The 25284-nt window shown below is 50.7% G+C and overlaps 1 protein-coding gene across 8 annotated transcripts in view; it reads right to left on the bottom strand.

Annotated features, from left to right (window-relative positions):
• Positions 1 to 25284, bottom strand: part of BMAL1 (basic helix-loop-helix ARNT like 1) — a 105573-nt gene that overhangs the window by 35107 nt on the left and 45182 nt on the right. For 5 of the 8 annotated variants that reach the window (XM_056115846.1, XM_056115851.1, XM_056115850.1 and 2 more), the window contains one exon: positions 957 to 1086. The gene's annotated coding sequence lies outside the window, so the exon portion shown is untranslated. Of the gene's footprint in view, positions 1 to 956; positions 1087 to 7947; positions 7992 to 21432; positions 21491 to 25284 lie in introns of all 8 variants that reach the window. The other 3 variants (XM_056115848.1, XM_056115844.1, XM_056115845.1) reach the window with 2 other exon arrangements.

A 25284-nucleotide genomic window follows, 5' to 3' on the forward strand; every position in this document is an offset into this window, starting at 1 on the left:
GGATGTTCAAGGTGCCAGTATCTCCTGACTCCTCACTCTCAACTGAGTGTGTTTTCTGCCTCACTGAGAAGTGGCAAGCAGCACCACCCCCCTCCCAAGCACTGCTGGTCAGGACCCCCAAGCCAACTTCCCCAACTGTTTCATTCTCCCCTCACAGCCCAGAAACCTCTCTCACCCAGATCCTGGATTATCCACCTTCCCCTCTCTACTGGTTCATTCCCATTAGGAGAAAATTGCTGGCACCTCTCTCATTTTGGAGTTAAAGAATCAGAGAGATAGTATGGAAGGTTTGCATGTGACTAGGTCCTCTATGGTAATGGTTCAAATCCCCAGCACCATATAAGGGTCCCAGAGCACTGTCAGAGATAGCCTAGCCTGTAGCTTCTAAATACTGCCAGGTGTGGCTCCAAAACCAATCTCTCTCTCTCTCTCTCTCTCTCTCTCTCTCTCTCTCTCTCTCTCTCTCTCTCTCTCTCTCTCCCCCCCTCTCTCTTTCTTTCTTTTGCGTGCGCACGCGCGTGCCAGAAAAAATAAGAATTTTTCAGGTTTATTGCTTAAATCCTCAGAGTCCAGAGCACTTTCCAAATAAGTCTTCGGAACCAGAGAGCACTGGGTAGGGTGTTTGCCTTGCAAGAGGCCATTTCCTGGGTTCTATTCCTGGAACCCATATGGTTCCCCAAACCCTTCCAGGAATGATTCCTGAGTGCAGAGCCAGGAATAAGCCCTAAGCACTGCTGGGTATGGCCCCAAAACAAGCAAACAAAAGCTAGTGGAGGCTGAAAGAACCAGAGACCTAATACCCTAGGCTAACCCTAACCAACTCTCATTTGAGAATGTTGCATACAAAGGGATACAATTTTCAGGTCATCTAGAGGAAACTACCCTTGCTGAAGCACTACCTTCCAAGAAGTCAACAACAATTGTCAAGGGGCTGAGGATTGCGTCAAATTTATTACCTGAGGTTCCAGTTCTAAGAGCTCAGATCTGTCCTGGGAGGAGCACGGGAGTCACTGGGCTTCCTGGTCACCTCAAAGCAATTTTCATGTTTTATAGTTTCCTTGCAGGCAGTCAGCTTCTTCCAGAAATCTGTAAGAAGGAGGAAAAGAAGCCCAACAGGTCACTCTTGGGTGAAGAGACTGAAGAAATCTCGCCTCAGCTAGGGGAGCCAGAGGAGCTCGCACCCATCTCCTCTAGGCCAGGGAGTGACGCGGGGCGGCTCACAAGCCAGCCTTCAGCTGCCAGTTAAGCTAAACGGCTGGCACGTGAGCGAATCTGGCAGGAGAGGTTTTCTGTGAAAAACAAAACCCACGTTACTAAACATAAATTCCTGGCCACGTCCTTAAAGAGCAGATAACTGGGTTTTTCGTTTTTCCTACCGGGTCAAGCAGTAATAGTAAACACGTGACCGAGTGGTAACCGCGCCGTCTCATGGCATTCCATCTCGCAACTTATTTCCATCTGAAACTAACCCTCTGAGACAGAGACTGCCATGCTCGTCATTTCACCACCAAGGATGTGGAGGCAGGCGGATGAGGAAACAAACTGTGGGCCCCCTGTCTGGTGGGGAGCTGGAAGCTGTGCTCTTGGCTAACGCTCAGTTTTCTCAGGGGAGGTGGGTTCCGAAACAGGCCAGGAGGAAGAGCACAAAACTCATCTTCAGAAGACAATAGGCCCCAACAAAATGCCCACCAGACCATGCCTCACACGGCCGGGAGCGGAGATTCCTAAGGAAAATGTTATGAGCCTCAAAAATGTCTGGAAATCCATTCAGAAAAGATGCTCCAGGCCACAGTGCGCTGTCCTGCCATCTCCTCCCGTGGGCCGGAGGCGTTCCCTCTGTCCTCCTGGGTCCTGTGGGGGAGGAAGCAGCCTGCCACTCCTTAAGTGACCTGCTCAGTCACTTAAGACTTTTCTTACTGTCTTTGGTTCTGGAGGTCACACCTGGTAGTGCTCAGGGCGGGGCTCGTGCCCAGGAGACCTTACGGTTTTTAAGATTTCTATACAGGCTTTTCCGAGCTTTTGAAAGCTGGAATGAAAGTGTTTCCTCCCCCGTTCCTCAATTGGGGCAGTCTTTCGATTACCTCTCGGACTTATTCATCTTCAAACAAGTGTCGAGGAAGAGGACTGACGTGGTCTGCTCAGATTTATTCCTCTTTGTTAGTCTGGTTCAGAATCCTTTGCTCTATTAACCTGTGTCTGTGCCAACAAGTGACAGGGAATGGGAGACTTCTAGTCCCCAGACCTCAACTGCCAGAGCAGGAGCAGTGGCTGCACCGTTTCCAGGGAGCGCCACTGGAGGGGGTCTTGATGTGATTCCATCAAAATGGCATTTGCCACTCCTGCCACATACGGTCCTCCCAGGCTCCACCCTGAGGGTGCTCCCCACTCACCCCCACGGCCTGCCAGGGAGAGAGAGCTCAGTCATTTCCCCACACCCTTTGGTCCCAGGCCCGTGGGCCCAACACCTGCTTTCCTTTCCGGGGCCGACAGGCGGGGGCTCCCTTGGGCCCGAGTCTCCCAGAAGCCACTGCAGCCCAGGTGGGGCCGTTCAGCGCCTCTCCCTGCTCCAGCCTCCCCCATTCACACTAACCTACACTGCCCTGCTTAAGACACTACCAGGGGCTTCACTGCTCTGACCCCCCACCCCGGCTGACCCCCCAGCTCGCTGACAGGGCATGCCAGGTCTGCGCCCGGGGCGTGATTCTTTCCCGCCCAGCCCTCGGCTGCAGCTGCCATGGCTTCAACCCGACTGGAGTTCTTGCGGTCTGAGGAGTGCATGGTGCCGCAGGCCTGGCTCTCTGGAAAGTCATGGGGCGGACAACTGCTTTCCCCCCGAGGGCCCTCAGGTGTGAGCTCTTCCGAGCATTCTGCCCTCTCCCCACTCCCCGCCAGCCGCTCCAATCCTACTGGGTTTCTCCAGAAAGCAGGGCCCAGGGCTGGATAGGCAGCCTGTGTGCTCCATCAGCAGCGCCCCTCTCTCCCTCACTTCCCTGCAGTCTGGCAGGAAGTTCCAAGCTCCAAGGAATGAACTCCAGGGACTGGAGAGATTAGTACAGCCACTAGGATGTTTGCCTTGTACAGGGTCAAGTTGGGCTGGACCTCCAGTACCCTGAGCTGTCTGGATGCCGGGTAGACAGAGTCCCCTGAGTCCTTTCAGGAGTGATCTCTGAGCACTGTCAGGTGTGACCCAAACGACTAACACCCTCCCTCCCCAAAGTAGAACACTCCACAGGAAACCTCTTAATTTGATCAGTTTCCTATACTCGCATTTATTTTTACAGAAATAGTAAAATGCCAATATAGATCATGGCACTGTATTTGGCAAAACAAAAAGCCAGGAAGCCCTTCTTATATGTCCACACACGATCCGTGATATTTGGCTGGAAAACTTTTTTCTCTCTGAGAAGAGGCTCTCGGATGGTTAAAAACAAAAAAACTCAAATCATAAAAGAGGTAAGGGCTTTCACAGAGACAAAAGCCCAAGGAGGGGTCTCCAGACCTTGAAGCACTGGGAGGGGTCGGCTGGGGGGCTGCTGAGGGGCTATCCCCAGGGAAGCCGTGATCTCCACCAACTCCAGGAAGATGGCCACCCATCACAGACCAGATCTCCCTTCTTCCTCTGCTTTCTGGGCAGGTGGCCCCTGAGGGGAGCATGCAGAGTGTGTAAAGTTTATGATTATTGTCTGTCCTGCCTGTGGGGAAGGCCTGTGCACCGCCAGGGCCAGGCCTGGCTGTGGAATACACCTCGGCCTATGAGTCTAAACCAAAGGGACAGCACAGCCTCCACCCCATCTTCCTGTCCTTGCCAGGACCGTTTCCTCCACCCAGGGTCCTGGATGGACAGCATCCCGTGGAGGGAAGAAACCTTCACTACTGGAAGCCCTTTCCTGCTAAGACGGCCAATTCCTGTGTGCCTGGGATCATCTTGGCTCAGTACCGAAAATCCTGGAAGTCCCAGGAACCCACAGGTAGATCGATCTGACCTCTGAATTACCTATGGCCACAGAGAGGAAGAAGGAAGCAAAGATGAGGGTCCCAGAGTGGCCTATCAGGGCCTCACGGGGTGGGTTGGGGGGGCGGGGGGGAGGGAAGGGGGTGGAGCCCCGAAACTAGTTTAATCTGCAGCAGGACCTAATCAGTAGGCTGGGCTCATTGCTCCAATCTTCCAGGTAAGAAACTATGCACTGATACACAAAGCTGAATCAAGGCCCACAGCAAGCAAGTGGAGAAATGGGGGCTGACCCAGGTGCTCTGGTTCGCTGGTGGTCCCTCGTTGTGATCACTGCATCACAAAGTGATGTCAGTCCTGCCTCCACATCCCACCCCCCTCCCCCACACCTGCCCTGCATGAATGAAAGAACTCAGAACAAGTACTCCTAGGGTGAACAGGAAGTGGAAATTAAAGTAGCAGCAGCCCTGGCTCAGGGAATCCACAGAAGCCGGGCCACCAAGTTGTCTCTGGGCCTCCTGGCAATGTCCAAAAGTATCTGCTCCCTGGGACAGACCTGAGCAAGCAGGAAGGTCTGCGGGAGAGGTTGTCTCGACAGGGCCTCCTGGCACAGGGGAAACAGTGCTGTGAAGAGTTCCCCCCTTTCCAAAGGGAACCCTAGAGGGACCCTGCCCACTCCCACCCCATCCACAAGTGTGAGTACTGGCTGCAGCCCTGTGGGGAACGCTTTGAGCTGGGGCAGGGAGCATGCTCACAGGGCTCAGGAACAGTGGGTGTCATGGGCACTGCATGGTTCCCTGTGCATCAAGAGTCACCCCCGCCCCCCCCCAGCGGAAGAACCCTTTGCACAGCCCCAGGATAGTGGTTTTCAAGGGTGCAGCTTGGTAAAAACATGATTTAGGACAGTGTGGATGATAGTCAGCTAATCAATATCCTCGCCTCTCCAGGTCAGTGTCTGCCCCAAGAACCTGAACTCCCCAGGAGGGGCCGCACATCCCAGCACCTTGCACGGAACTGGCCCAGGGCATGATGCTGGCTGGGGCGTACCTTCCCACCCTCTTCTCGACAGCATGGAGTTGGTGACTGACCATAAGGCTGCAGAGGGAATAATGGCCTGCACGGATGGTGGTGGCCTTTGAGCAGGGGGAGAGGAAGGTGGGGTTCTGTCTTACCTGCCAGTGTCCACCACCCTCCATGGCTACTCTGACAGCCTTGGGGGGGTGTTGGGGGTAGCTGCTTACATTGCTCTGTCACTGGTAAATCTGGAGCACTGTTCACCCGCTGAGACCAGGGGCCCCAAGTGTCAGGTCACGGGTATCTATCTGCACCAGGATCAGTCAGCAAGCCCTTGCCTCGGCCCTCATGGAAGCCAAAGCCATGAGCACAGAGGGGGAAAGGAGCAATATCTCTGCCTGGCACTCCATCAGGGCGCCTCATGTCTGGTCTAGGGAGCAGCACGGGGTACAAGCCCTGGGTGAGCTTTCTGCGGGACTGATTTCTGAAGTCATTTGAGCAGATTTCCAGCAGGTGGCAGCAAAGCGTCTAAGGAAGAAGGCGTCTGCCGGCTTTCCCTTCCCCTAGATGTACAAGGGCAGGCTGAGAAAATGATCAGCTTATGAGCTGATGAGTGTGTGTGTGTGTGTGTGTGTGTGTGTGTGTGTGTGTGTGTGCCCACGCGCGCACACAAGCGTCTGAGAGAAACAGAGGTATGCTGAAAGGAGAAGGGCTTATATCAAGCCCAGCAGAAACACACACAAACGCCCAATGAAGGATATCAAGGACCCTTTTTCAATGGTCAGGTCACTGAGGCACAAGAAGGAGAACATGCTGTATTCCCAGTGGCCTTTCTGGAAGGGCTCATGGTCCTGGATGCAAATGCAGAGACCACAGATACTGAAGGCCAGTGTGGGAAGTGGCCTGAGTGCAGCAGAGCAGGATACGGAAGCAAAGCCCAGAGAACTGTCATGACTCGAGCAATGGGGTGGAGAAGCAGGCAGAGATCACCCCATTTAATGATCGAAAGAGAAAAAGACTGCAGAGTGACTTGGGGCTTCAGGGATGACATCCCGTTTAAAGCCATTAGCTGCCCACAGAGAGAACTGCTGCTCTCTCACAGCTCGGGGCTATTCCAGCAGAGCTGGGGCACCATGCAGTGCCAGGAGTCACACCGAGGATGGAACTGGGGCTCCCGTGTGCAAAGCATGCACTCAAGCCCTGGAGCCAGCTCCCTGACCCTTGGTGCTTTTTAACCTGCCCGCCTGTCATGGTGCAGGGGATAAGAGCAGAGGCTCTGCTGGAAGCCAATGGCCAGGTTTCAAACTCTGCTCCATAATGCACTGCTCCCTGGGTTGCGGATCTCCACTCCGCACAGGCAGGACTTTCACTCCCCTCCTGCAAGAGCAGCATGCTCCCTGACTAAGACACAGTTGGTTAGCACCATCTATTCTAGAGTGCAGTGGGTCCCAGAGAGTTGGATGAAGAGCTATGAACGGTGTCTGGTACAAAATAAATAAGTGTCAAACAATACTTTTTCATGTCGATACTACGGCTGCTCTAATAAGATGGCTAATGTGATTGCTCCCATTTTGCAGATGAGAGGTTTCGAAGATCGGAGAGATTATGTTTAAACCTCTGTGAGTTCTATTTCCAGCCCATATGCTTTCCACTACATGGCATGGCCTCCTTGATACATAAGAAAGGGACACATACCAGAGTGTGCAGGGACTTGAAAAGTCTTCAAGAGATCCCACAGGTTTGCCCTAAAACACCAATTCTGTGGGATTAATGAAGCATGGGGAAGGTGTCCTGGGTGAATCCTGGGTTGAAAATCCATAGGTTTGTCTTCAGCAGGGTTTCTGGGGACAGCGAAGTGTGGAGAATGAAGGTCCAGGTCCCCTGTGAGCCTGTCACATGATTTTCCTCATCAATATCTCATGGACCCGGGGACCCTGGGGCACGAAGAACTGCCTGCAACCACTCAGGAATAAGCCTGTCCCTCCCAGGGACCAGGACTGTGCTGGCCTAACAGGGGCCAGTGGGCACCCTCCAGGCTCTCAGAAGATCTTAAGGAAGGGGAAAGGGGCCTTAAGAGATGGATGCTGGGTCTCACACAATTGAACAGGAAGGAACTCAGGTCATTTGCTGTGTGATGAGACTTCAGTAGGTGGTCAGAATTTTACCATGAGTGCCGAGGAGCACCTTACGCCAGCCCCATCTCAGTGGATCTCTTCTGATTCTACTGAATTGCGGTGGCTTTACTCCACAGTGGCTGAGGAATCACAGGCTCTGTGTGATTCCCACGAGTCCACTCCAGGCCTGCTCTGTGCTCTGCAGACCTCTCGGAGAACTGCCCTCCCCCCAGTGCTGACCGCCTGGCCAGTTTGTGGGGTGGCTTCACTAGCCTCTCGTTCCCCCTGAAGGCAGCCCCAAGGCTGAGGGCTCTATCCCATTTCTTCCCGGGAGAGTTGGAGGACTTCCTCTACTCCATGCGTGATCCCCTCCATTCCTCAGTCGCTCTGTCTCCTAGTGCCCAAGTGCACCCAACCTATGTCCTGAGCTCTACTCTGGGGCTGTGCCCTCAGCCTAGACCATGGTCACATGGTTTCACCTGGACACAAGGAATCTTGAAGTGACCATGGGAGCTCACAGGTGTTGCCTCTCTCCGTTAGCAAAGGCCCACCCCTGTTCTCCTCAGAACCTGGTACCTAGTGGGGCCTCGGACAGAGGAGCTGCTCCTCCTAGTGGGGGGCAGGGGGTGCTTGGCTTCTGCCACCTCAGCTACAGCTGCCTCCTGCACCTCCAAATGCCTCTGCGGTCAGTGATGGCCTGGGGGTGGCCTTCTCGCCCCAGGACCAAGAAGGACTGGAAAACAGATCAGCGTCTCGGCCAGGCTTCTGTTTTCTTTTCAGTTTTCAATTGCTGTGGAGGAAGAGATGAGAGGGCCTGGCCTGAAACAGGGGAAGAGCACTCTTGGCACCAAAAAAAAAAAAAAAACTTACTGCCTGAAGTTGAAGAAAGTTCTGGAAAACATCTGCATCTTGTTCTAAAGGAAACAAAAGGATGCACTGCTGTTATTTTGATGGCAGAGGGAAAGAGGCTGGTTTGAGGGAGAGCGGTGGCAACGTTAGCACGGCTCAGAGGGTTGTGACCTTCTGCTTTAGAGTGCGGGTGGGAGAGGGGGTTGGGAGCCACGGGGGAACCCGAGGAGGATGGAGATGTGGAGGAGAAGGAATGAACCATCTCTGAGAATGAGAGGAAGCTCGCAGGAGGCTAGAAATGGGAGAACTGCCACACCGTGGAGAAAAGGGAAACTGAGAACATCTGATGCAGCGACCTTCACCTTTCAACTGTGCGGTTCAACCTGGCAAGCTGAGGGAAAGCTGGTCAAGAAACCTGTTGGGTGTGAAGGCAAAGGTGAGGGATGATGGGGCCACAGAGAGGCAGGATGCGGGCTGACAGTGGAGGGCTGCTGGAGCCAGGCTGTCTGGTTCGGACTCCAGCCCTCGCTCTAACTGCAGAGGGAGGAGGCCTCCTTGCAGGGAGCATGAGCTCAAAGCAGGAAAAGAACCCTGATTTCTCAGTGAATGACTAGGGTTCCTGAAAGGTAGGACCCACTGCGGGGAAAGGTGCTCGGCGGGCAGTAGGACGGGGCAGGGTTCAGGCCAAAGGCAGCCAAGGCAGCCTGGAATTCTGAAGGCCAAGGGGACTCAGGAAAGATGGGAACTGAGGAGGCGGAGAGGGTGTGTGTGTGTGTTGGGGCGGGGGGTGCTTGCCAAGAGGACAAGGAGGAACTGCAAGTTGAGGAGACCGGGTCTCTGTGCTCTGGAGATGGGGAGGGAGGGGAGCAGGGGTCTTGGGGGAGCCTAGAGAGGGAAGGAAAGGAAAGAGTCAGCGTTGGCAGCGGGGGGCACTGAGGACCCTCTGGAGGCCAGAAGGCGAGCGACCCTCTAAGTGTCTCAATCTGTCCCTTGGTCAATGAGTCTCCAGGACAGAGAAGTGACCCTCCTGTGGAAGGCTGGGAAGGGCAGAACCAGAAAGTTGGTGAGTCCAGAGTACCGAATTTTGGAGTTGTCTGGGATATGAGAGAGTGAAAGGAGGACAATGAGTCCCCTCCGGAGATGGGGCCAGAAGAGGGTGTGGGGGTGCTAACAGCTGGCAGGGCCAGGATAAAGGTGCTTATTTCCCCCCCCCCCCCCGCCCCCGCCCCTATGGCCTAGCCCATGTGGGATGAGACCTAAAAAAGTCCAGAGGGTATGGTGGGCCCAGAGCCTCCTGCAGGCCATTCAACACAACTCTCCAGATGCTCACACATGCCAGGGAACTTCTGAGGGGACAGAACGGATGGTTGGGGTAAATTTTCACCACAAACTGCAGAGGGCCGCCAACTTCAATGCAGGACAATTTTGCAATAATGGAGACACTGTGAGTGCTCTGGCTCATGATCATTCACTAAATCTTTCAAAAAATATTTGCCAAGGCATCGGAGTGCCAGGCCCGGCTCTCCACAGCAGAGCTAGGAGGTGCAGGGCAAAAACATCCTTGTCCGTGCCCGGGATCCCCAGGTGTGGAAGGCAAGCAAGGAGAGAGATGCAACGGGGAGTCTGCAGGACACGAGGCTGTGGGCAGTGCTCGGAGAGGGGGACAGTCAGAGACAGGCAGGAGAAGCTCTAGCGATGGAGGAAGCCAAGACGGAAGAGGTGAGGGGTGAGGGAAGGAACATTCCGGGCTGGGAAGAGCTGGGGCAAAGGCTGTGGTGGAGTGGGGTGGGGAGACGGCTGGCAGGCCCCGTGCCCGGGTGAAATGAGAGCAAGTCAGGCTGCAGGCCCGGAGGGGACCAGGGTGCACACGTGTGAGGGAGTGCTCCGTGTCTGCTCGAGGGTTATAGGAAGACGCCGAGTGTCTGCTCAGGATGGGGGTGGGAGCTCCGTGGGTTCTGTGGGTATTTTCAGGCAGGTTGTGATCTGAGAAGTGAGGAGTGGTGGCCGACGGCCATGGCGGGTGCTGAGAAACGGTGGGTTCCTGGCGTACCTTGAAGGCACAGTCAGCAGGATCTCTGGGCTTTTTTTTTTTCTCCACATGACATGAGTCACTTTGTGAACTAACTGCACGGGGGGCCATGGGAGCAAGTGGGGGTGGAAAACAGCCTGAACCCTGCCCGGGATGTGTCCCGTGTGACAGCCAGAGGAAGAGGCGCCCCACCAGGTAGGAGCCTTTGGTCTGGTAGGGGATGGGCTGAGGGACTCAAGCCTGCGGGGGTCTGACTCCGGCCAACCACCCCAGAGTGGGACGACCTGCGGTTCGCTGAACATTGCCCATGCCGAGGGTAGGGTTGGTGCTGATGGGACCTACTTGGTCCTCACAGCCACCTTTTGGGAAGACACGGCAGTCACGAAGACAGCACAGAGGGTCCAGGCTCACGGAGGGGTGCGGGTACACCCTGCTGTGCCCGACTTTGGAGCCAGGACGCCCTCCACACAGGCGGTGTTGCTTCAGTGACTCAGCAAAGTGAAAAAGCAGAAGCTCAGTCCCAAGTAGGGGAAAGAGGGCAGGGCTGCCAGTGCCCATCCGCCTCCCCCCAGCAGGGTAAGGAGGCAAAAACCAAACAAAACTCAGTCTCAAGGACGCAAACAAGCAGCATGTGGGCAATGGCTTTTTCTGCTTAACTCTCACTTCACCGGACCACCCTTCTGCTTCCAGCCAGGGCCCTGGAAGCTTCTCTCAAAGACCCTCAGCCACAGGCTCACTGACAAGCAGTTTCAGGAGGAGAATGGGCTTTTGTGGGGGCTCTCCAGCCTCCCACCTGGGCTCCAAAGCCTACTATGGTTCTGAGTGTATTTTGACCCCAGGAGGTAACCTGCAAGTGTTTCTTTTAATTTAAACAAAATGAGTTTGCTTCCTTTCATCTGTCTCCTTCCAATACAAGGGATTAAGCAAACAAACAAACAAAACAACGTATTTCAGTGCACTTCCCTTTTATCTTTCTGGCCTTCGGTTATATTGTGTGTAACACGTTTAAAAATCAAATTCCTCTTTCCTGAGAAAACATTCAGAGTAAGATCATAACAAATCTCACAAAGATCAAACTGGATCAACGGGAGCAGCAGAGCTCTCTCCCCGACCCCCCGGGGTTTTCTTGATGTGTGGTCAGGGCTGTTTGGTTCAGTTCTCAAACACCAAGTAGCTAATTCTCAGGGAGGTCAGGAAGCCAAGATTTAAATCCAGGGTGGTCAGCCTCCAGATCTCTGAGACAGGCGAAGGATTATCCTTTCAGCATTAAACAAACCACCAATACACTTTTTTTTTTAAAAGGTTAATACCTCGGTGGAAAAAAATAAAGAATATGAATTGGAGGCTGGGGATATGGCCAATAGTAGAGCCAATTGATTACATCTGAGTCCCCAGGTTTGATCACTGACATTGAATGGTTCCTCATGCCCTCTGCCAACACACACCTCTGGAAGTACAGCACCACTGGGTGTGGCCCAAACCCCAAACAAAACAAATAGGTAATTCACAAAACATGCACAATTCAGTTTGTATAGGCAGAAGCAACAAAAACTTGGAAAAGAGCAGAGAGCCTGGCTGGTTTTTTTCATGAAAATCTACACTTGCAAGCTACAAATATATCTGTACAGATGGAAGGGGTGGAAAACAAGAAGGCAAAAAGAAAAAATATATAATAAAAAACTATGTTTCATATGCACTAAGATGCACTAAGATGTATTCTCTAAATGAGGCAGAGGAAACATCAGAATACCTCGTTTGAGGGAGCCAGAGAAATAGTACAAGGGGTAGGGCACTTGCCTTGCACACTGTCAACATGGGTTCGATTCCCAGCATCCCATAGAGTTCCCTGAGCCGGCCAAGAGTGATGCCTGAGTGCAGAGCTACAAGTAGGCCTTGAGTGCGCGCGCGCACATATACACACACACACACACACACACACACACACACACACACACACACTCCTCCTAGACTCCGAAACAATGCCAACACAAACAGTCTTAACAACCTTTTCACGGTCTTGAAATTTGTACATAATATAATCTACCACCATTTGTAATGCCAAAAACAAATAGCCTAAATGATAATAAAATAATATTAAAATAGTACGCAAGCGCTCAACACCATTAAGCTAGAACACATAGAGAAAGATATGAGATGGTTGTATCAACTGGTAACAAGTAGGTTGGTTTTGCTTTTAGATAGTTCAATACTAAAAATATGCAAACACTTCTGGTATTTATATGTAAAATGGAGTCAGAGCCTAGGAACAGGTTTCACCCGCATGATTGCGCTCTAAATCTGAAGAAGTTGTGTAGGATGCTATACAATCCTTAGCTCTCCAAGTATTAATCTAGCATCCCTGCTGCCCACCAGTCAAACCCCATTTCCACTGTTCTGGTGGCCAAATTGCCTACATAGTTCCAAGATTTCCAAGAGAGGGCGCTGTGTGCCCACTCAGAACTAGTAGCATGGTCAACTCTTGCACAGAGAGAGCAGAGGCAAAGGGGTTATTTACCTAAAAGCAAACTGAAACCCATGAGCAGCTGGGACTAGAACGGGAGAAGGAGTGGGCAAAAGGGACATGGTTGTACTATGAAGTAACTGACAGACATTGCCAGGGTGCTGTTTTGTCCATACCAGATCACATCTACATGCAGGTCAACCACAGAGAGTGGCTTTCAGACAAAGACAGTACAGGTACACTACCAATTACTACCTAATCTACTGCCCGAGTCACTGCCAAAGATCCATCTTTGGTAAAGGTAGAACCCGGATTTTATCCTATTTATTTTTAACCACTCCAGGCCACTCCCCTTGCAGGTTTCTGGGTCCAACCTCCTTAGGAACAGCTCCATCACATTGCTACTTAAATCTCTAAGTAATAGTAACTCGGATGCATATTATCTGACCCAAAAAGGCAACTGACAAAGAAAGATGCTTTCATTCCAGCTTCTCAGACTGCTAGCCAGTGTGTGGCCAGTGGCTGGACAGAGAAGGTCAGATATCTCAGAGCACAGGAAGCAAAGATCTGGAAGCGTTTGGTCACTTTCCCCTGCACTCATGGGAGAGCCTGGCCCTCACTGCCTGTGGTCAGAGAACACTGTGATGATGTGATGCAGACTAGATTTCTGAAGCTCCCTGGCTCCACAGTCCTACTCTATACTCAAGGAGGAGGCAGGATGCTGAGGGGCTCTGGTGCACGCCAGGCAAGCCACAAGGCTGGATGGCGAATAGGCCTCCACAAACATGCAATTCCATGGCATATCTTCTGCGACCAAGGTGCCTGTCCCTCAAAATGTTCCCATGAAAAGAGCCAGATTCGGTACCAACTATGGCAGTTACTAGAGGGGAAGGGGCGAGGTAAAAGGATGGGGGTGGTGACATTTTAGTGGTGGGATGGCACTGGAACTTTGGTAGTAGATAAAGTGTGGCAGTGTAAAGCTAAACCCCTGAAATTTCCTAACATTTAAACCAATGAAAAAAATCTCGTTGTTTGGAAAAAAAGTTTTCCTTCCACACCACAGAAGAAGAAACCAGGAAACCAGGAGAATAGTGATTTAGCTGGCAAGGGGCACAGCCAAACAAATGCCCAGATCAAGCAGGCCCTACACCTTCAAACAACAATCCTGGCTATGTATTTCCAGAAAATGAGTATTTGGCACCTGCCACCCCAGCTCTGGAGGGTGGACAGCAGCACAACCTCTACAGCATGACCTCTGGAGCTCTTCTGAGACTGAATATGGTACTCAGTATTTGAAGACGTGGTCAAGTCCACCATGCTTTAGGCCCCGTCCCCTTCTATTTGCTGTCCACCAGAACCCTGAGTAAGCTTGTTCCCCACAGCCCTTCGGTTTGGGAGCCACACTCAGCTGTGCTCAGGACTTGATCCTCACTCCACACTCAGGGATCACTCCTTGCCATGCATAGTGGACTATAGAGATGCTGTGGAGATAACTTGGGTGAACTGTGTGCAAGCCAAATGCCTTCTCTAGCCCAAGGAAGTATTTGAAACAAGTGACCTACCACATTAGACATGGTGTTCAGGGCAAGAAAACATGAATAGCCCATTCTGTCACCCTGACTTAAAAACTCTGCAGGGCCGGGCAGAACTTGGGCAACTCCATTTATTGGTGAGCGCAAAGGCCTCTGCCCTGCAGTCCATTCTGTCCAAATAAACTCTGGGGAAGTTTCATAGAAATGGTCCAATTCAGGCTTGAGTCTTGCAAAATTGATTTCTTGCAAAATAAGGCAAAGATGGGCCAGCCTGAGTATACTGCACACACACTCTTTGCACTAACACTAGGAGATATTGTGGCCCCAGAGCTAAGAGTAGGGGTCAAACCTCCACTGTGGCTGATTTATGGGACAAAACATAAGGCTGTGAACAAGATCTGAGCTCAATGCTTTAGTTTCCTCAGCATGCTGAGAAGTAGAAAATAAAAATCACATAAGAAACTTGGAACCGTGCCTAGCAGACACATGGTAAATACTCAGTGGATGTCACCTATTGTGAATACTAATACTGACCACCATGTCCTTTAAAGAAACGGTGGAAAGCAGTGGAAAACATGAACCCTGGGAAGGGAGATAAAGGGGGGCGGGGGCAGAGAAGGGGAAAGGAAGGGAGTGCATGAGCACTACTTCCAACCCTTAAAGTGGAATCATGCCACACCTACCACCCTTTGTTCCAAGTCGCTACAAAGGGCAAAACTAGGATGAAGAAGCAGTGCCAAGAGGGAGATTTGAATTAGGAAAAAGAATTTTCTCACAGGCAGACATGTCCATAAAGGGGGGTGGAGCAGGATGCCTGGTGTGTGGGTGCCTGAGCTGGGTCAGGAGCATGCCAGCGCAGATGGGACTTTCCTACAGAGGCTAGTGGCCAGAGGAAGTGACCCCTGATGCCCTTCCCACCGGACCATTCTATCTGATAAAGAGCACATGAACTCTGATAGCCTGGGTGTGGCTGCCCAGCCTGAAGTCAGGCGCCTGGACTTTGGACCAGTCCTAACCTTCAGAACTTTAACTGAAAGTGTGAAGAACAATATGCCTTGGTAGTGATGATGGAGGCTGTAGCCAATAATGGCTCAATGAATCAAGTGTTTCTTGGACATCCTCTGGGTGTCTGACAAAGGAATTCCAGAAAAATTGTGACATGGCAGGGGCAACGGACCACCAACATTTTCTTTACAGAACTGTTACTTGGGACATACAAAATAGAATGATCAGGAGAGCTAACTACATGGACTGGGTCTGGGGGGCCATTCCAGGTCACAAGCAATGTCTCAACCAATTTTATTTGTTCTGCTGGGCTGAACCACACAAAGAGAATGATGCTGGGACATAGGAAAAAATTGGAGAGTAGGAAATAAGAGAGAAGAGAAGGGGCGAATCTACTCCTTAAAAACTGACTAAAGGTGAGACACCCAGGAAATATTCTCCATCATGAAATGTTATTACTTTAATAGTCTATAAATTCAAAACAAATTTTAAAAAAACAGAAACTATTTTATGTGGGGGTCACCTCCATCTGTGCTGAGGGGACCATGCAGTGCTGGGGATCAAATTCAAGGCCTCTCATGTGTTGCTCTATCCCATGTGTTGTGCTATCCCAGCCCTAAAACTAGAAATCATTTTAGCAACAGAATATACTCAGACTGCACAACAACTACAGCAGCAATCCAAGAAAATATGAAATTCTAAAACTGAAGCTCATTAGTAATTTTCTAAGCATTTCCACTACATGTTCCTGCTAATGAGGTTAAAAGCTACAGGAACCAAAATATGAAGCAAGAAATGTTAGAGCAGAAACTCTGAGGCCATGCTGTAAACTGGTTTCATTCTCTACCACCCAGGAAGCACCTGGCAATATGTTGTCTGCTCAGGAACTCCCTGGGCAGGAAGACGGTCCATCTCTTCTTCTGTGAAGTAACTTGGCCTCCTGCAGAGGTCTATATCCTTTCAGGCCACTGTTCTGCACTCTCCTGTGGGCTCTCTGCCTATAAAGGAACAGTCACTGCTTCTTCCTCCCCCATAATCTCCGCTCTCCCGGTTTCTCCTTTCTGCATCGATTACTACAAATTTAATTTAGGCCTAGCTCAGGCCCCTGCTGGGCTACTCACACCTGGCCTCCAGCCAAGGGATGACTTCTCCAGACACTTTCACAGTCTAGCTGCCTTCCTAAAGGTTTGTCTGGCTCTCTCTACCCTCTTTGGCCCTCCAGAAGTCAAGTAAAACCCAGAGCCCGCTGTGGCCCAGGCACTCTGGGAGCCAATAGTTCAAGCTCAGAATGAGACATGGGTTCCAGCCTATGTGCCAGATCAAGTCGCTGCCCTCCCGGAGTGCTGTGCAAAGGATTCTGAGGGTCCAAAGCAGTCACCCTGCTCTCTGGGGACTCCTCTACCTGGGCTCAGGAGACTGACAGTGGCAGTGCTCATGGCACCAACTCGCTGTCCATTTAGAGGTAAGGCACTTCACTGACTCATGACTGTCTGTGCTTAACAGTGCCCCAGTCCTCCCTTGTCCTTAGTATTCTCATGAAACCTCCTGGATGGTCAGTTTTCGGGCTTCCTCCAAAACTGTAGCCTTTACTGATTCTGACCCCTGCAACGGTACTTTCCCTCCCCTGCAACACTGCAAATGAACTGCACCTTTTCCATAAAAAAAATGACAGCGTCTATATTGCCTTTCCCAAACAGGGCAGAGATATCTCACATCTGCCATAGCTTCCGGTCATACAGACGCTCAAACTCCCCACACTCTCACCATCTGCCCCACTCAACTGGCCCTGTGTGGTTCACATAAAACCTGGTCCACTCATTCAAAAGACAGAGATTTCTTGAGTGATATGTCTGATATGTGAAAAATGAAGGGCGAAAGTCCCATCTGTTGAATGTACTGGCAATAAGCTTACCTCAGCAGGGCTCTGTCAGAGAAAAGTTCAGAGACAGGAGCCTCAGACAGAGCCACTCCCAAAGGGGGCCTAGACAATTCTTCATTCCTGGGCTTCAGTTTGCCCACCGAGAGTAAGATGCACGTTGCCTGCAAGGAAAGGTCTCTGAAGGGTCTCGAGCTCCATCAGACTCAGAACACTGGCCCAGAAGTCCTGCGTTTGTGTCTTTTATGCCTGTGTGAGTGATCAGTGCTCTGGCTCCGCCACAGGTCATGACACAGCTCTTCTGGGAGGCGCAGGCCCGCCCTGGCAATGAGTGAGAAACTCTGGAGTAGATGTTTCGTGTGATGGGGTAGATACTTGCACGGCCACGTATAATGGACAATGAGGCCCAATGCGTTCTCCCTTTGAGAACAGAAGTACACCCATCTATATTTATACTTTCCATCTCCTAATTTAGACAGTGTAGGACTCTCTCTGATCAGTACTCACTTGCCAATAATTTCATTCTACATCTAAATGAAGAATAGGAGTCATATAAGTTCACGGACTGAATGGATGGTTGATTTACAAAGCCCTTAAAATGTGGCTGCAGGCCGACGCTGGCAACCCCATAATTAGATATGGCATGCTCTGCGATGATGTATTTTTTACTGTTTTTTAATAACTCAGTTCTCCTTCTGGGATGAGGGGGAAAAATGGAATTTGTTAAAAATAAAATGAGATTTAGTGGCTTTTCAGCCTTCTGCTGCTTGTTGCTCACAATATTCTATAAATAAAAAAAAAAAGCCCTGCCCTATACAGCACTGTAAACACCCACAGACACTCAGAGCCAAATTCCTCCAATTATGACCCTGTGCCAGTTGCCAAGCTACTGCAAGGACCTACTTGAAAGGCGGCCATCTAGGCCATTTCCTGATTAAGCTGCCCTGTAGCAAGGAATCAGGGCCCGCTGCTTTGGCAAAGTATCTCGTCTCAAATAATTGCTCCGTGCTCTTGAAATTAAGTTCTCTCCTTACGATAGAATAACAATTAAGAGGTAAGAAAGTGAACCCCTCAGCCCTCTGTCCATCTGCTGAGGTATTAGATTCTGGACTGCCGCTGGACTCCTATGGGCAGCAGAAGCGCGTCCCCCACGGTGTCTGACTGCACGGAGGAAATCAAGGTCAAGCAAAAGCAGGCTAGCGATGGACACAACAGGTGAGTCAGAGGCAGCCTGCCCTGTCTTGTGGTTTCCCTCACTAGCTGGTCCGGGTCACTCTACCCAGTGCAGAAGGGTGAAAGGGGCCTTTTGAACCTCTATGCCATACCCACAAGGGGTGATGTTGGCTGGCATTGGCTATGGGGCTGACTGGGGCATGGGCAAATGTGTGGGCAAAGGCTTGAATGAGGACTGGCCTGGCTGCCCCACTTTCCTGTGACCTCAGCAAAACTGACAGCACTGTAGGGTGGACCCAGGAGGCTGTAGGGTGCCACCGCCTCTCTGAGAGAGAACTGACTTCCAGTGCTGCAGACCTGGAATTCTCACCACAGCACTGAGGTGGAATGGGCTCAGGTTAGAGACTAATCACTGCCTCCACCTCCAAACTCTCTCTCTCTCTCTCTCTCTCTCTCTCTCTCTCTCTCTCTCTCTCTCTCTCTCACACACACACACACATACACACACACAACACACACATACACAGACATACATTCTCCCTCGGAGATTTCTTCCTTCTGTCAGCTCAACTGGGTGAGAGTGCCAAAGAGCATGTTTCCCAGCTCCCCAAGGCTTTCAAAAGACCCAGTAACTGGCTTCCCAATTCCAGGAGCCCAAAGTCTGAAATGGGAGCCAATTAGTAGACAGCTATCACCCCCAAAATAACTGGTATGTGTTACCGTGGTCAGATTTCCAAATGCAGAATAGTAGCCTGCACAAAGAGGGGAAGGGCTGTGTGAAGTTGGAATGTCCTGGTCGGAAACTTAGGACCTGGAGGTCACAGAACACGGAGCATCCTCCTTCGAGAAGACCCCATCAGGCTACCCAATCTAAAGGCCCTTTCTATGTCCTGGCTGTGGGTTCTTAGTTCTCGAGTTTTAAAATGGCCCAGTTTCCTCAGGTCGGCTCTGACAGGAGTGTGCCTCAGGAGCAGGGTCCCACTCGGCTGTGGTCACCACGTGCCCAGAGCCCACGGAATGGTTCCAGGCCCCCGATCTAGACGGGCTTCAGACAGAGCACTCTAACCTCCCTCACAGCCAGGGTGAGAGGGGAAATGATAATCTCTCCAGTTTGGTCTGAAAATCAAGGCTCAGAGAGGGTGTGCTTACTCCCCCCAGGATGCATAGCTAATGAGTCCATGGTTGCCGGAATTCCAAGTCAGGCATGAAGTGTTCTAATCCTGGCTCTGGGATGAACATCTGTTGCTTGTGTAATTTAGAAACGAAAAGGAAAAAAAGGCAAAAAATAAAACCCATAAAGGAAAAACGATGTCTCAGAAAGAGCTTTCTACTAAAGAATCATATAGATGATGGCTTCAGTTCCTGTACCCAAAATCCAAGTGTAGGCAGAAATAAGTGACCCTGCAGTCAGAGGTGAAGGATTCTGGGGCCTGCTCTATGGAATGTTCTGTCCTTGTCTTTCCACGGGGCCTCAGGGCTGTGTGAGGAGTGGAGGAGCCACCGACAGCAACCCCCATGATGGACATCACTACAGGAACAGTAGCTTCTTCCATGGCTCTGGCAAAGGCTCCAACACCAGTCCCAGAGCTGGTTAGAAGACAGGGAAGGTACGGTGCCTTCTTTCTCCCAGGCATGTTAAAAATCATAAAAAAATCATAAATAAAATTCCTATTAATCTGACAGGCTGGCCAAAACAAAACCATACAAAAGAAAGCTCTCCTGTCAGTCTGTTAAGATTCAGACTCTGACTAAATATATGTGCAAAGCTGGAGGCTGTTCTCATGAAAACGGTCAGACAAGGTTCTAGTGTGGGGATACATTTCTCAAAGATCCAAGGGAGAGAGGAAGATGATAAATACTATTACCAAAACAGGTTATATCCAAATGCACCAGGAGGTTCCAACAACCAATGAATAAAACTATACAGCAACAGAAAAGCCTTTGATATTTCCGAGTGTGGAGCAGCTGGATGAAGAAAGGGCAGTGAAGTTCTCTTTCTGAACCTAAATTTCTCAGCTGGAATTGTTAGGGGAAAAGACTCTAAAACTATGTCTGGGGACAGAGTACAGGTGCTAAGGTACTTGTCTAGCAGGTGGTGTCCCCTCTCTGTACAGTCAGGTCTTACCACCACGACCCTTCCTCCTTCCAGCCCTACCCCATTGGTTTTGGGAATATTTGCTATTTGCCTTTGAGAGACTTAGTAAATATTTCTACTTCTCCGGTTTTTAAGCCACACCCAGTGGAGTTCTGGGTATGGGATTTGGGGAACTATACAGGATGCTGGAGATCAAACTGAGGTTGGCTGCATGCAAAAACAAATGCCCTACCTGCTGTACTACTGCTCCAGACCAAGACTTTGACTTTTACCAGCTTCAAAAAGGAGTCTGTGACCCAAGAGAGAAACATGAGTATTCTCTGGTTTTCTCTGGAAAATCCTGTTGACATAAGCAACTATCCAGGAGAACCCTTGGTTTTAAATATTATAATGATGATGTTGACAATCAAGGGAAACTGTCCAAGTTCTTTTTTTTTGGGGGGGGGGTTTCAATTTTTTTTAATTTTTATTGATTTTTTTTTTTTTAGTGAAACACCATGAGGTACAGTTGTAGATTTACAATTTTTTATGCTTGGGTTTCGATTATACAATGATCAGATACCCATCCCTCCACCAGTGCCCATTTTCCACCACCATGGATAATATCCCCCCACCCCCATCCCCCCATCCCCCCCTGCCTCTGTGGCAGGGCAATCCCCTGTGTTCTCTCTCTCCTACTGTCCAAGTTCTTGTCTTGAACAACTAGCCGGCCATAGGGAACTTCTGAACCAGTGACTGAAAAAAAAAAGGTCACTGGTGGCATGAATCAAGGAAGTGCTGAGTCTTAGCTTGTGTCTACTGCTCACAGATGAACAAATGCACAGTTGAAAAACGATCAAGATACCAAAATGAAGGGCCAGACTATCTCAGGTAGGACAGACTCAGGAACAACCAGGTGAAATAGGCAGGGCTACATTCAAATCCTGGCTCCACTAGCTACTAACTGTGAGGCCTTGAGATAGGTGTGGGGATGATGGTGACGACGTGTGTGACAGTAACCACAATTTATTCTTCAGTGGCAACAGACTGTCTAGAATAAGCAAGACTTACTTATGAAACATTCTATAATTTCACAGCAACCCTGAGAACCCTCTATTCTTTCTATTTTATAGATCTGGAGGAAAATGTTAAAGAGATTAAGTAGTGGGCCCCCAAACCACAGCTAGTTGGGATTTAAAGCTAAGCCCACAGGGTACTATTCCAAGCCCACACTCTTAACACTAAGCTTCATGGAACTGCCAAACTTCAGCCTCTTGATCCATAACAGGGATAGCACCCACCCTGCTCAGGAGGTAAGGATTAGAGAAGATGCATATGAAGTGCTTAACACAGTACCTGGCACACAGAGAGCTCTCCAGTGTAGCTATTACTGTTACTCTTACGACATCTGGACCTTTGGAAGAGAAAGGGAGATGTGGGAGGTGAGCATCTGGCTACACAGATGGTACCGCTTTTCATTTAACAAGGCTCAACAAACACAATTCGGAACTTTGGACCAATGTCTGAAAGCCCGGGATGACACGCTCTGGGTCAGGGACCGAGAGGGAACACTTCAGCAAGACAGGTAATAAGGCATTTACTCTGAGATGAAAGGCCTGTTAACAACTTTGAGAGAACTGTGGATTTCTGGAGAAAGGAATATTTCAAGCTCAAGAGAAAGTTCTCGAGGGAAGGTTCCAGACAGCACGGCGATGCCTGGACAGGAATGTGGCCTGTTATCTGTCTGTCTGACGCCCTGAAATCCAAGGCAGGCTAAGATTTCCTGTGCATGTTTGTGGTAAGGGAGACGCTGAATCCCCGAGTTCCCAGTGAACTCCTTCTGGAACTTAGGCAGAAACTCCGTCCCCCCCCCCCCCCCTTTTCTTTTTAAAAAAGGAGAATTTGTTAGAGAGAACAGACGGGATCGACTTGCAGGAAGAAGCTGAATCCAGCTCCCTGACATCACCATCTTGACTATGTTTTGATGAAAAGACTGAACCAGGGAGTGGATTAAAGCAGTAGAGGTGTTTCTCGGAGAGTCAACAGCTGCCACTGCTGCTGCTGAGGACACACAGCCCAGGGCTGACATTTGCATGGGAGGAAAAATACCATGGAGTGTTACCAGCCTTTTCCCAGCCAGCTTGTCCCCTCCTGGCTCACTTATAAAAGGCACCACTACACCAAGTTATCCCAGTCAGAACCAAAGTTACTCAAAAGCCTTCCCAGGCTGTCACTGGCCCCACAGCTCTGCACCGGGCTCAGCATCCACTTCCTGGACCATTTTAACAGCCTCTAACTAGTTCTGCTGCCTCCCTCCTACAGTCCAGCCCCCACACTGCCACCAGCTGGCTTTCTAAAATAAAAGTGCTGACCACGTCACTCACCTCCTGAAAGAATGTCTACAAGAGATTTGCACTGCCTACAGAATAAGCCCCAGTCTTGCATTGGTTCATTCACTTTTTTCACTTGCCTCCCTACCATGTGATGGTCACCTCCTGTGCCAGGTTCTGTTGTGGGCCCTGGGGTGGTGAATGAGAGAAAGGGGGCGATATCTAGCTCACCAACAGATCCTTGTGGATTTCCATTCGAGGGGAGAAAGAAGGAAAAAAATAAGACAAATAAGACATTCCAGATACAAAGTCCAAGTCCAGCGGGGATGAGCCACTACTGCAGGAAAACAAGAGGGGGGAAGGGGGGGAAGGGAGGCAGCGGGAGGCCGCTTTTCAGATGGATGGAGCAGCCCTTGAACAGAGAGCAGAATGGGGGGAGGGTGCCTGGTGAAGCCTTCAGAGAAGAAGTCATCCAGGTAGAGAAGTCCAAGTGCCCAGGTCCCGGAAGTGAAACAGCTGCAAGACAGTGGCTGCAAGGGAGTAAATGTATGGGAGGCGGCTGAGGGCCGAGACTGGGAAAGGAAGAGCTGCTGGCAGACCCCACAGGGCACTGGGATGGTATTCCAAGGACCCATGGAGGAAGCCACCGGAGAGTTTAGGGCAGGAGAGTGGCACCCACTTCTTAGCCACTTGGAAGCAAGATCCCTCTGTCTGACTATGGAAGACAGCAAGGCCAGAATGTGAGCAGGGGGATATTCCAGGACATGAGGGCTGACTAGATGAGAACAGAGAGGAGCTGGGCCTTTCAGAACCTCTGAAGGAGCAGCTGTGGAGAACTGTCAGCATGGGGTGTGGGGAATGACAAGGGACAGGATCAAAGACAGGGCCTGCCTTTGTGGGCAGGGAGCCAGGGGTGGTGCCACATAATAGGGCAAAGAATGGGGAGGCGCAGGGCTATGTTTGTTTTTATTTTTTTGTTTTTCTTTATAAGAAAAAAAATCAGGACTCCCGTTCAGAGACGCCATGCTTGGAATGCCCCATTAAACACTGGTGTGTAAGTCCTGAATGGACAGGGAGTCGAGGGAGGAAGGTGAAGACCAGGGCAGCTGGCATACAGGTGACCACCAGGACACTGCAACTGAAGTCCTCCTCCTCGTCTTGGTCCCAGCTCCAGACAGGTACCCAGAGGTCACTTCCTCCAAGGTTCTGCCACCATCCCATAGCTCCTTCTCCTTAGAACACTCTCAACCTGGACTTCTGCTCTGCAGACTCTTAATCACCCCTTAAGATTTGCTCAGCAGTCACCTCTTATCTCCTGACTCCCCAGTACAGAACCCCTTGGACCCCTCTCCTCCCACAATGCACTATTGCATGCCCTGATGACAGCACAAGCCCCAGGTGTCACCTTTGTCTACCTTCACCTCCCTTCACCCGTCAGCTGCGGGCAGGCAGCGAGTGTAAGCAGGTTCATCTCTGTACATCACTGCCTCACAACATAAAGGCCTGACCATGGCGAGCATTTGCTAAATGAATGGAGTTCTCCTCTCAGTGGAGAGGCGCAAGAAATTACATACGTGCAAACTGACTCATGCTGCAGCTGCTGTCTGCAAGGGGGAAAAGGTGGGGGGAAAAAATAAGGCGCTGCCACTGAAGCACTAATAAAGCTCAATGGGGTAGAATGGTATTTTGCTTTGAAGCATCTCTGAACACAAAAGAGCTTCATGAAATCTAAGGGCGGAGGATCTAAGGGTGCTGTGAGGTGTGAGTGCGGCATCGGAGGAAGGAGCTTCAGGAGTCTAAACCCCCCACACGGACTCCTTCCCTCAGGAGAGGGAGCCTGCAGGCAGGTGGCCTTTACATCACAAGCATCAGAGAGGCTCTGCAATTTGCTCACGGTCACAGAGCTAGGAAGGACATGAGTCTGGGCGCACACTCTGGCTGGACATGAACACCTGCATTCCCTCAGCATGTGCCACGGCCTCACTCTATGGCATGAGGCTATACAGCAGGCAGGAGCTCACTGAGGACAGGGCAGAGGGGATCGGATGTGCCCACTCCTGCTCAGCACGTACAGCAGCACTGGAGCTGTGATCTCAGCACCCACGCCCAGGCTGGACCCGGGCAGCACTGCCTCTGCCGTCTCCCATGGATCCCTCAAAGGGCAGAGAAGCAGCAAATAGCAACTGAACAGCCTACTTGCCATCGGTCCTTAGGAATAAAACACAGGGGGATGGGAAACTGGGCATCGCACTGGTTGTTACAGCTACTCTAATCGTCAGGAAGCTAAATGAGGAACGCTGTCTCCACAATGCGTGGGTGACAGCCAGCAGCACAGATCAAACTGACCCTTGGCGGTGGCAGCTCTCTCCTTGATTCAAATGTCTGCTGCCCACCCGCTGTGGACAAGATTTCCAGCACAGCAGCAGAGCAGGGGCATGAGAACTTGGGGCTGCATCACGGTTTTGCCCACCCACAGAACAGGCGACATATTAACACCGTGAGCCTCAGTTTCCTTATCTGTGAGAATGACCAGTCCCTGTTTCACCAAGTTGTTCTGTCAACTAAATGAAATGACACATAACCTTGGCATATAGGAAGAATTCATAAAATAGAAAACGGTTGGTAGTTTGTTCATGGCGGAGGAAGCAAAAAAAAAAACCGTATTCATCCTGCAGGAGAAAGGATTGGGGGTGGGGTGGGGGCAGAAACGGGGAGGGGGTGTAGTTCTGTCAAACTCTAGTAAAAGCTCAGCAGGGTAAAGTAGCACCATTCTCTGTGCATTTACTAAAGCATAAAGCGATTCTTTCAGGAATTTCAGCAGCCACTGTTTTGGAGTATCCCCAGAGAAGAATTTTTTCTCTATGCAGGCAAATGAGAG

Source organism: Sorex fumeus, unplaced genomic scaffold (genome assembly GCF_029834395.1).
Source record: "Sorex fumeus unplaced genomic scaffold, SorFum_2.1 ptg000030l, whole genome shotgun sequence".
NCBI classification, from domain to species: Eukaryota; Metazoa; Chordata; class Mammalia; order Eulipotyphla; family Soricidae; genus Sorex; species Sorex fumeus.